Source organism: Amblyomma americanum, chromosome 5 (genome assembly GCF_052857255.1).
Source record: "Amblyomma americanum isolate KBUSLIRL-KWMA chromosome 5, ASM5285725v1, whole genome shotgun sequence".
NCBI lineage: Eukaryota > Metazoa > Arthropoda > Arachnida > Ixodida > Ixodidae > Amblyomma > Amblyomma americanum.
Genome location: NC_135501.1, coordinates 166,157,793 through 166,169,489, shown reverse-complemented (window position 1 = coordinate 166,169,489; position 11,697 = coordinate 166,157,793). Strand labels below are relative to the sequence as shown.

The 11,697-nt window shown below is 49.5% G+C and overlaps 1 pseudogene; it reads left to right on the top strand.

Moving 5' to 3' along the window:
- Positions 1-9,145: 9,145 nt before the first annotated feature.
- Positions 9,146-10,162, top strand: LOC144134312 (sentrin-specific protease 1 pseudogene; annotated as a pseudogene).
- The last annotated feature ends 1,535 nt before the right edge of the window (positions 10,163-11,697 follow it).

Here is an 11,697-nt window from a genome sequence, read left to right as displayed (position 1 = left end):
GATTTTCCTTCCCTTACGGAGCGGTACGGGTGTCCAGCGAGAATTGTGAGACAGGCGTCACTTCCTTTGATCCGGAGTTCCCGGGTTCGAACCCGACCGCGGCGGCTGCGTTTTTATGGAGGAAAAACGCTAAGGCGCCCGTGTGCTGTGCGATGTCAGTGAGCGTTAAAGATCCCCAGGTAGTCGAAATTATTGCGGAGCCCTCCACTACGGCACCTCTTCTTCCTTTCTTCTTTCACTCCCTCCTTTATCCCGTCCCTTACGGCGCGGTTCAGGTGTCCAACGATATATGAGACAGGTACTGCGCCATTTCCTTTCCCCAAAAACCAATTATTATTATTATTATTATTATTTAATTCCCTTAAAACCAATTTTCATTCCATTCTCCCTCTTTTACGGCCCGGTTCGGTTGTCCACCGAGATATGTGAGACAGGCGTCTTTTCCTTAAATTGTCCAACAGGCCACGCGTCGCGTTTAACGGGCAATGCCATTCCGCGGACACCTTGGCAACGCTGCAACACGCTGTCCCGTCTCACTTAAGCGTCTTCCATTTTTTTTTGTTGCGTTCACTGGCCATAAGTGGAGCACAAATATTTCGCTCGGTCTCATCTCGCCTATAAGAAAACGTATGAGTGATAAATTTGGTTTACATTTATTTAGAGACGATTGTGCCGCTTCTAGGCTTAAAGGGGCTGCGAAACAGCGCTTGAACGGATGCCGGTTACGCTTCAGGTGGTTTCTTTATGTCTCACATATGCTGACTCAAAAAGGATTACGAGAATCGATGCATAGGAACGGGAGTTATTCAATGAAGAAGTTTCAAAATGGAAGCAAACAAAATGCTGCCCTCAACTCGATTTTCGCGCAGCTTCCCATTCCCATTTCACTCTCCCAATGACGACAACCAGTGCGACCAATCAATACAGCCTACCTTAGCACGTGGCGGAAATTTGCACTCCATGGTTGCCTGCTCTCTGTAACTCGTTCATGCCAAGGCTGGCAGCGCCTTTTGCATGGTTACAACAACCATGTGAACGCCCAGCTGACCCAGCGATGCTTCACCGTCACGTCGAATGCGCAGAAGGGAACACTGATCAGTGACGCTCCCTTACATATTGATCCGAACTCGAGCGCGAGATACTGCGACGGTGTGACAGCCTGCGCAAGATATCAGACACATTTAGCATAGCGCGCACCGCTACTGCTTACCGCCAACCATTGCCCGTCGCTCCTAGCGCGCTGGTTGGTCACGGCGAGCAAGGAGCGCGCTGTTGACGGGAACGTGGCGCCATCTGGCGCCGCCGCCCGGTGATCCTCCACAAGCTGACGATGCGCACTGCCTGCTAATTATGAACTGAACGCATCATTCCTTTGGACCGAAACGAACGCTTACAAAGTGCAATGGCTCGATCGGATCAACTCCGCAAAGCCGCTCTCAGATACTTAGAGAGTACCCATAAGTATTAGTGCTAGGTCGTAGGACGTTTACAGAGAGGCGCAAAGTCCATCGATGGATGGATGGATGGATACGGCTGAACCCTTTACATCGGGCGGCGGCTCAAGCCACCTAGCCATGTCTTGTGAAATTTTACTCCTGTCTTGATTTTAGCCACCAATCAGATAACCTTCGCTTGGTTACTTCTAACCTCTTAAAATCCACTTTCCCTTCACTATCCCTAAACCCCAATGCCTTGGGTAAGTCAGCCCCGCTGCCTTCCACTGTAGGGTGAAGCCCTTTACAGAAAAGTATCAAGTGTTCAGCTGATTCCTCCTCCTCTCCGCACACAATGCACAAAGTGTCTATCTCCTGGTGCCTGACTCTATACGTCTTAGTCCGCAAAACTCCAGTCCTGGCCTTAAACAACAAAGAACTTCCCCTACAATTATAATAGATATTTTCTTTGACAATTTCCTGTTTAAAGGTCCGGTATGTTCCCAGTGCCGATTTCGTCAGCATCCCTGTTTTCCACAAAGCTCTCTCTGTTCCTTTAACCTTTTTCTTAACCGATAATTGCTGATTTGCCCCCTTACTGCTGTCCAGATATTTGCTTGTCAATTTTCTAGTTCACTTTCTCCATTTCGTGTCAACATTCTTTATATACAGGTATCTGAAAACTTTCCTAGCCCACCGCTTTTCCTCCATCCTTCTCAATCGTTCCTCAAATGCTATCTTACTGCTAGCCTCTCTGCTCTCGAAAGACGCCCATCCCATATCACCCTGTACCCCCTGATTTGGTGTATTGCCATGTGCTCCCAAAGCTAACCTCCCTAATGCCCGTTGCCTAATTTCCAGCCTTGCTTGAACATCTGGCCTCATACACAGGACCGCATTCCCGAAGGTCAGGCTAGGGACCATCACCCCTTTCCAGATCCCTCTTACCACCTCATACCTATTGTAATTCCACTGTGCCCTATTTTTCATGACATGCAAAAAGTAGCCAGAGCCTCTAGTGGTGTATTTTTGTTTTACTTGCTTTACAGTGTTTTTATCTAGGGTGAACAAGTTGGATTTGTTAATGTAATATAGAACACAAAACTTGACGAAACGTATCTCTAGTTATGAACACAATTTGAAGTATATTTACTCTTTGTCCAATCATAAAGCTCGCTCTCCGTGATGTCATATCCGATGCCAAAAACCGCCACTGTATGGTGACACCGTCAGCGTCATGAATTTGCTTTTGCGAGCTAATTGAAATATTAAAAACCACAGTATACGCGGTACGACCGATGCCAATAGCATCACTATAACTCATTCTATGCAACCAACGGGCAAGACAAACTGAAAATGTGTTTCGGGGCCCCTTTAAGAAGAATGTAGGATTGCTGACAGAAATGGTTCATGTCCTAGCAAGCAGATGACGCCACTAGGCTTGTTAACATTTGCGCCTGTGTTTATGTACGCTTTCTACCCATAGCCTCTCTTTCTGTCCTCTCACCTCTTTCATTTCATTTCTCCATTCTGCCTGTTATCTTTTGTATCAGCTGCCCCACCGCAGGTGATTCAGTAGTATCGACGGCAGATGCCGCGGCAAGCAAAAATCTTTTCCTTCCTTTTATTATTATTTTAATAAACAACCACTTACTACTACTTACATGCGCTGAACTAAATGTGGGAAATGTGATAAATGGTGTAACCTCCCTCAAAATACCTGCATTTAGCGCACATCATCATGCACACGCTTATTGTACTCAGGCAGAATCAATTTACGTTCTTTTCTAATCATACCTGTGTGCTCCGTGAGCGGCGAAGTGGCGGTGGCAGCGTGTCGTTCGCTTTAGCTACAGTGAATTAGATTATTGGGAAGTGTGCTCACTGCGCCGCGTCTCCATAGGCCGAGGTGAAGCCGCCGGTGTCGACAATTTTAGTTTCCCGCTTGTCCGCTAGATACCGCCGCCGTTCCGAACACTGTAGTCGCCGCGGCACAAGTAGGCGTGGTCATGATTTTGGGAGCCTTTTTTTTGTCGTTGTTGTTTATTGTGCACATTTCTCGTGCTTGCTTTGGAAAATTCATTGCCGTGCTTAGAACATTATTTCGTCTGCCACGAACCTGCAATACCTGGAACCTGGTATGGTTTTCGGGGGTTTAACGTCACAAAGCGACTCAAGCTATATGTTTCGCTGTTGAAGGGCTCCGGAAATTTCGACAACCTGGGGGTTCTTTCACGTGCACTGACATCGCACAGTACACGGACCTCTAGAACTTCGCCTCCATAAAAATTCGACCACCGCAGCCGGGATCGAACCCGCGCCTTTCGGGTCAGCAGCTGAGTGCCATAACCACTGAGCCACCGCGGCGGTGGCGATGGCGGCGGTGGCAATGCAAGGATGCAGCATCCTGGATAGATTGAGTTGAGTGTGTTCCGTAAAGGAAAAAAAAAAATTCCGTGTCGCCTGCAGAACCATTGCTTCGCGCAGAGTTTCGATACCGGCTATGCGTATACAGGAAAGATGGCCGGAAGGTAGCCCTCTCCAGCGTGCTGAGTTTCTAAATATAGTTTTGATAATCATAATTAATCGCAGTTTTAATCATAATAAACTGCCTTTCATTTTTGGCTTCTTGAAATTCATTTCTCAGGGAAACTGTAAAGGTTTGGACTCTTTGCTTGATGCGGTAGATAAAGATCGACGCTGGTGAGATATCTGATATCAAATGCCAGATATCGCATGCCAGGAGGAATGATAGTGAATTTGCCAGTTGATAAGGCTGGAGCGTGTCGTGATCATAGTTAGCATGTAGCCAAGAGTGACTCACGACTAGACTTTCACATCGCAGGCCATGTAGCACGAAATTGTGTCGTAAAGGCAAAGTGTGAAAGCGGCATTTCCCTCCAAACTATGCCAGTCACTGATGACAGTTTTCAACTTGCAAGACACGCAAAATACTGCGACAAGGTATACAACTCATGTACAGTACTCACGGATTGAAATAGGACATTCGGAGCGCGTGGCCGTCGCTTCATGGAGCGCCGCCCGTAGACGCTCATGGAACCAAGGTGGTGCATTGTGGTATGGCGTGAGAGGGAGAACATCTACAAAGCAGAATTGTTCCTTCCAGTAGCCAATCAGCCGGCCTGTGGTTTACCACATGCCTGCGTGGCACTGCAAGGCTAGCGCTCCGAATGTCCTATTTCAATCCGTGAGTACTGTACCTTTCCCCGAAGCTCTATGATTCTGTGCTGAAGCTTGAGAACCTTTCTACAGAATGCTGCAGCCAAAGCCAACTCCATTCAGAGAGCTTCTTTGATGTGCTCGATATGGTCAGGGCAAGGCTGCGTAAAGAGGTTAGTTGCCTTTTTCACGCAGAAGTTCTTTCCAAGTTAATTTTAAAGTTTTACATTGCAGTCAGGGTTCATTTTTTTTGTGAAAGGTTTGAATAATGAGACGCCTGGCAGACGTGAAAGGGCCAAGTCCTTGAAGCTGAGCCGTAGCTGAACCACAGCGACACTTGCTTTCTCTGTGCGCTTATCACAAACAATATAAATAAATTTGTCTTTGCCCAATTGGGAGATGAAGGGCTTCGTGTACTGTTTAATTTAAAATATTCCAAAAACGCGGGTTCGATTCCGGCCGCGGCTGTCGAAGTTCTATGGAGGCGAACTTATAGAGGCCCGTGTATTATGCGATGTCAGTGCACGTTATAACCCCAGGTGGTCGAAAATTCTGGAGCCCTTCACTAAGGCGTCCCTCATAGCCTGAGTCGCTTTGGGACGTTAAACCCCGATAAACCATAAACCATAATTTCAAATCAGCGCTGAACACATTTAGGCTGATGCTCCGGCAGAGGAATTACTGCACGCAAGTTCAAAGTAATAGGTGGGTACAGGCTATTCGAAAAGAGCGAATGAGTCGCGAAATGAACTGCATGGTAGTGGAACGCCAGAGTGAAATCGGCGAGCATGTGTGAAGTTTCACAGCCGTCATTAGCAGTGATCTGAAGCGTTTTTTTTTTTTAAAGTTCGGAATAAAGCGATACGCCATGGCAGAACCGGTGTGCTCAAAGTATATGCTTTCAAGTCGCGTTGGTCGGACGATGCGGAGCGTCGGGTCCGCAATTTCAGCTGATGAGTTCTTGGGATCGCAAAGTAGCGGCCGCTGTGCACCTGCGCTCCACGCGCTTGACTCTGCCCTGCCTTCGCGCGAATGAGGATATTATTAAACCCTAATCCGCTAATGTTGAACAACACACATGATGCAAACTAGTTTAGTCCGCGAAGGCACGATCTTTTGGCAGTAACACGACATTTTATCCCGTATGCGCCTGGACCGCTTTCCCTGCCTTCCTACAGTGAACACGACAGCAGCGCCGCCCCCATTTTGCGAAAGCGGCGGCTTCACTCCAGCCCGGCCAGTGAGCACGCTACCTTTATTCTAGTTCACTGTACTTTGGCCGCCGAATGCCCTAGTGTGATCGGGCCATAAATGTTACCGAAACTAAAAAGTAAAACGCAGTGTTGTCCTACTAAGTTCACACGTTGAGAGTGGACGCAAGGCTACTTTCGCTGGTGTCGCCTTAGCGCACATAATTATAGCAGTGGTGATTCGGCTGTCGGAAAAGGCCAGTGTGTGTTTTGCCAGACCTGATGTGTGCGAGTAGGCTAAAAAGTCCGTGGTCCCCCGCCAGAAAAAATTATCCCCGCATTTCTCGCGCGATTCGTCGGTCCGCGGACCGTGCAAAGCGGAAAATATACCCTCGAAGGCACTGAGATACAGCGATAAACAACTAAATTTGAAAGGTTCTCTCAGTCGCAGTCGCCTTATATTGCGTCAAGCAAAGAGCGTAAGCGCGCACTTTCTTTGTGTACTTTTTCAGAAATAAACCGCATACCCGGTTGTATGGTACAGCATGCAACGTGAACGGGCAAGAACCGCACGCGCCGCTGTTTGCACTCCGTTGCGCTCGCAGTGTCGGTAGACTGTATCGCCACCTGGCTGTGAGAGAGTGAAGCGCTAGCAATAGGGCACTGCGCGGGGACCGAACGCCAGCATGAGCGTGTTTCTCGATTGGTCAGCGGCTCACATTCATGTTTCTCCCTGAAGATATGGATACGAATGCGTTGGTGGCTGAGTGTGATGGTCGAGGCGTCTACAACCGCAAATTCTCGCATTATTAGCCGACAGATACTCAGCAGAAGAGTGGTTGGGGAAGCGGCGGTTTGGAGCATACGCGTGTCGCCGCCAGTGAAGGTCTTCAGAGCACACTTCGTCGGCAGGGATTTATTATTGAGAACGACGGCTAATCAGAACGCAGCAGCGTGGCCCGCTCAGGCGAAAATAAAGAATGAGCTGAGGCAGCGATCGAATGTCGAGCGCTCGGAGCAAGACTATACAGGAGGTGAAACTCCCATCTGCGCTAGAGCGCGCGCAGGCGACCAGATAAAGTCACAATTTTGTATGCGCCGACGGGGGCGCATGCAGTGGCGGCGCCTCGTAGAAGCAGCAGGAAAAAAATAAAAAAAATGCAGCGCCCGGGCAGGCGGCGCGCGCTCAAAGCAGACGAGAAGCAGACGACACTAGTGTTTGGTTCAACGGGCACGCCGTGACGTTGCATTTCAGTAGTTTCTTTCCAGGCCGCCAGGCGCCGCCAGCATGATAGTGGCGCCGCGGGCTTGTGACCTTTTCTGGTCGCCGCAGACGGCGGAGTTTCCACTCCTTATAGTCTTCCTGCATGGTCAAGCGTTAACACACCTAACATAGGTCGACGGTTCGAATCCCTGCGGTGAGCTAGACTCTAACTTAACAAGCAAGTTTATACTGCTCGAAACGCGAAATCGTATGCCACCACCCCGAACACACAGCGAAAAACGGTTGAGACGCAACGTTCATATGAAGATTCGTAAAGGCGTGGAATTAGGGGTACATAGGTAGCCGGTTAGAAACCCTGCCGCTAAGTATAGGCTCTAACTTAACATGTAAGTTTATGCTAAAAGGAACGCTGTATCGTATGGCACCATCTGGAACCTTCTGCGGCAAACGGTCGGCCCACAAATTTTACGCAAATGTCGGGACTAATTAAGTGGCCTGACTTTGACGCCGGCCAAACAGGGATGTATATATCGGATCGACATAGATGCTTCCTGTTTTGGTGCTCGGGCATCACGCTGCCGCCTGTTACTACTTTATACCATTATGTAACCACCTCGGTTGCAACGGCAACCACTGTGTTACGATTTGCGTTATAACGCATAACTGTGAGACCCGAAACGCGAGAAGTAAAGCAGAACGCCCTATTACAATGTCGTTGCTATGAATGCCGCCATCTTGGACTATATTCATGGAATCAACAAACTTTGAGTCCCGATAAGCGACCGGCCGAGCTGACGCTCTAATATAAAAGAGAGGTGCGAGACGTTGCTGTGCGATGTCGGTGCACGTTGAAGTTCCCCAGGTGAACGAAATTACTTCCAGAGACCTATACTTCGGCGCCTCTTCCTTTTTTCGTTCATGCCGTTCTTTATCCCTTCCCTTACGGCGCCGCGGTTCAGGTGTCTGCAGAGATGTTACACAGACTGCGCCACTTCCTTTCCCCAAAACCCTTTTTTTTATTGGTAAAAGGAAATGGTGCAGTCTCGGTCCCACATACCTCGGTCGACGCCCGAATGGCGCTGTAAGCGAAGGAAAATGATAATAGCAGGAAAGAAAATGACTCCTGAGGCCGTATTACGCAACTGTGACAAACTCTGCCAAAAGTTGTTGACAGTGACGTCAAAATGACGAAACGATTAGACGTCACCGCTTGACGCAGCGAGGAATCCGCCAATTACAGCAGGACGGCGCCCCGAGGGCATTTATTTGCACGGCGAGGGGCCGTCTGCTAAATTTTTGTAAAAAGACAAGAAATACGCAGCGATCAAAATAACTAATATTTTATTTTGCTAAAACGTGTTTAAGGTTCCAAAATATTAAGCAAAACAAAAAGCGTTCGAAGATGTACCTTTAAAATTGCTGGTGGGTAACTTTTGCTGCGCGGGTATCTGCTGACGGCGGTAAAACGTCAAGCCGCGCTTTGCACGAATTATATAATTGGTTTTGGGGGAAGGAAACGGCGCAGTATCTGTCTCATATATCGTTGGACAAATTGCCTCCGCACCTGCCGCCGCAGCGACAACGCGCTAGCACGCGCACCTCCCAGTTCATCGGCGACTTCGTCGCACAACCACGCCACCGTCTGCTTCTCTAGTCGAAAGAGGCGTCGATACAGCTCGTCCGGCAATTCAAACGCGTCTTCGTGCGCCCTCCTTCGCCGTTGCTCGCGCCGGCGCAGCCGCGTCTGTAGTAAGGCCGCGTACACCGGCGCCATTTTCTGTCAAAAACGCAACGCTCAGATTGACCGCCTCGGGACTGTCACAAAAAACTGTCAGCGCCTGCATAATTGCGTGTGCAACGTCACTACTTCTGCCACATCCGTGACGTAATCAGCAGCCACCCGTGACGCAAAAAAGGAAAATGGCCGCCGGCCACGACCGACCAATAGGAGCGAGGCTATTTGGCAAGTTTTTGAAAGCTTTGCTAATTAACAGTTGCGTAATCCGGCCCCTGTCTCGCATATCTCGGTGGACAGCCGAGCCGCGTTCAGTGACAATTTCGCGGGCGGACGGACAACGATTAGTCATTTAAAGCTCTCGCCTTAAAACTAGGTTCACTCGCCGTGAGCGTCTTCGGTGCGTTCTCGGATCCGTGAGCCTTGCACGCGTGTGTGCGTCGATCAGTGCTCGAGTCCACAGCCCATCTGCACCACCGAGGTAAGACGAACGCCGACAGCGAAGAGCGATTGGCGTGCTTGCGTTAAACGTGAGACGCAAGCCCAGTGACGTTTGGGGGCCGCTGCGTCTCCCCACAGTGCAAGAGGGACGTTCAGGATCGATTGCCTGGAGAGTTATCTAGTCTCCTCAGCGCCCGTGTAATACACACGCGCAACAACAGGATCCATGGCTACGTCAACTATCGTAGCCAACTTGGAGGGAGACGACAAACATCATAGCCGACTAACATTTGCCATGCAAGAAGAAGTGTCGGAAGCGTTGAAGCTGGGCCCGCCGCAGGAGGTGCTGGTCGAGGCCTTCTCTATTGCTGTCCGTCGGCGTGACATAGCCACGCTAAGGGAAGGACGGTGGCTGAATGACAACGTCGTCAACGTTTACCTGGCCATGATCGCGGAACGCTCCGAGAAGCGAGGCGGTCCGCGCGTGTACGCGTTCAGCACATTCTTCTTCACCAAGTTGTACCGATGTGGATATGAGGGCGTGAGACGCTGGACGCGAGGCGCCGACCTCTTCGATTACGATATTCTGCTGATGCCCCTGCACTTTGCGGACACCTCCCACTGGTGTCTCGTCGTGGTGGATTTCAGGAAGTCCGACATGGCCATCTACGACAGCCTGGGCCCAAGCGAGAAGCATGCCGAAAGCATCGACGCATTGGCGCATTACCTGCAAGAGGAGAGCCGCCTGCGGGGCCGTGACCTGGACTGGGCCGGCTGGCGTTTTTACCCACGCACAGTGCCCCTCCAGACGAACTCCAGCGACTGTGGTGTCTTTATGTGTCGGTACGCCGAGTGCCTGACCCGGGACGCACCCATTTTGTTCAAGCAGAGGCACATACCGTACTTGCGCAGGCGTATTGTGTACGAGATATTACACCGCAGGCTCCTTCGATGGTGAAGTCTACGCGTAAGAAAATGCGTCGGTTCAAGCGTTCGTGCCGTCAGTTTGCATGTTGGTAGAGCGCATGTAGCATCAATGCGTTTGTTTCTATGATGTCATTTGCTCTAATTTTTCTTATTGGGGTTCGCGCCGCTGAGGATTTTTGATAGCTACTGCCCCTGGTTATTCCTTTTGTATATTTGACAGCGTTTGTTTCTATGATGTGATTTGCTGTAATTTGTTTGTTTGAAGCTTGTTGGTTTTGCATGTTAATAGTGTGCAATTATTTTGATTACTGCGGACTGTTGAATATGCATTAGGTGGTGGCAGAAACTTTGGCAGTAACAGAAATGGCGGGGCCGAAGACGCCGTAGCCGAGATGGTGCGCAAATTCTTGGTCTCTCCGCGGAGCTTGCGTCTATTCGAATGTTGGCAAACCACAGCCGTCGTTGAGCTCCGCTCGCTTGCCGATACTTGCCTGCTAAATAAAACCCGCCGCAGTTCGAGTTCCATGTACTATTCCTGTATGATGTCGGGAGGTGCGATTTAGCACTCCTATATGATTAAGTGGTAATGGCTAATTATATTTCATTTTGCAGGTTATTAATTTGTTATTCCAATTTATAATTTAGAGTTTCCATAATTTTTTTTACAATTCTCGTGACCCTTTTCAGTACGGACGCGGCATAGATTGCATCTTTTGCACACCCGGGCAGTGGGCTAAAAATGAGCTCTCCAGATGTTTTTGTAAGTTCTTTCTCTATATCCTGATCTAAAGTGGTTAGTGCTCTTTTAACGTGTTTAAGCCCTTCGGGCATTTGTGGCGCTGTTTCGTTGCGTTCATTGCGCATAAGAATCAAGGGACATATTTTGCATATAGTCGGTCCATCGATTCGAGGCGACCGTTTGTTATTTGCGTAGCCTTCTTCCCTATCACTATAGTGTAAGTATGAGGTGATGGAGAAGGGTGAGTTACGGTAATTGTATCGCTCTAAGTGTTCACGTGAGCTGAAATGGACTCGCCTAAACACTGAAGCAAGGTAAGTGCGCTCAGCCCGGGCGATGATAATTAACGAGCATTCGCCTAAAGTGACACTTTGAACAACTTTTTTGCCAGCTTCAAATTTTTTCCTCGTCTACAATTGTTAATCGCGACTTGTGACGTCATGACTTGCGACGTCATGACTGAGAGCTTCAGCCTAGCAAGCAATCCTATTCGCTAAGCAGGACTAACAGATGGTAAAGGCGTATCCAGACGGTGGGCCTCGGACGAGACCGAGGACCGGTCGCGTGAGGTCTACCGCGCGTGGCCCGGCCGTCGACAGCATCCATACGACGGGCCAAAAGAGGAGGCGACAAGGCGTGGTGTACTCCCGACGTCAAAGGTTGGTTATCGGCTTGCAGTAGCGCTCTTGTCGTGGCGCGTTCACGCTTCGGCATTTGGCGGCGAGAGCAAGCGGAATCCTAGCGGAAAGCTCGATCGCTCCGGGACCGATTTCTGCCGCGGCAAGGAGGAAGTTGCCTTCCCACCACAACAAACATGGCGACGCGCT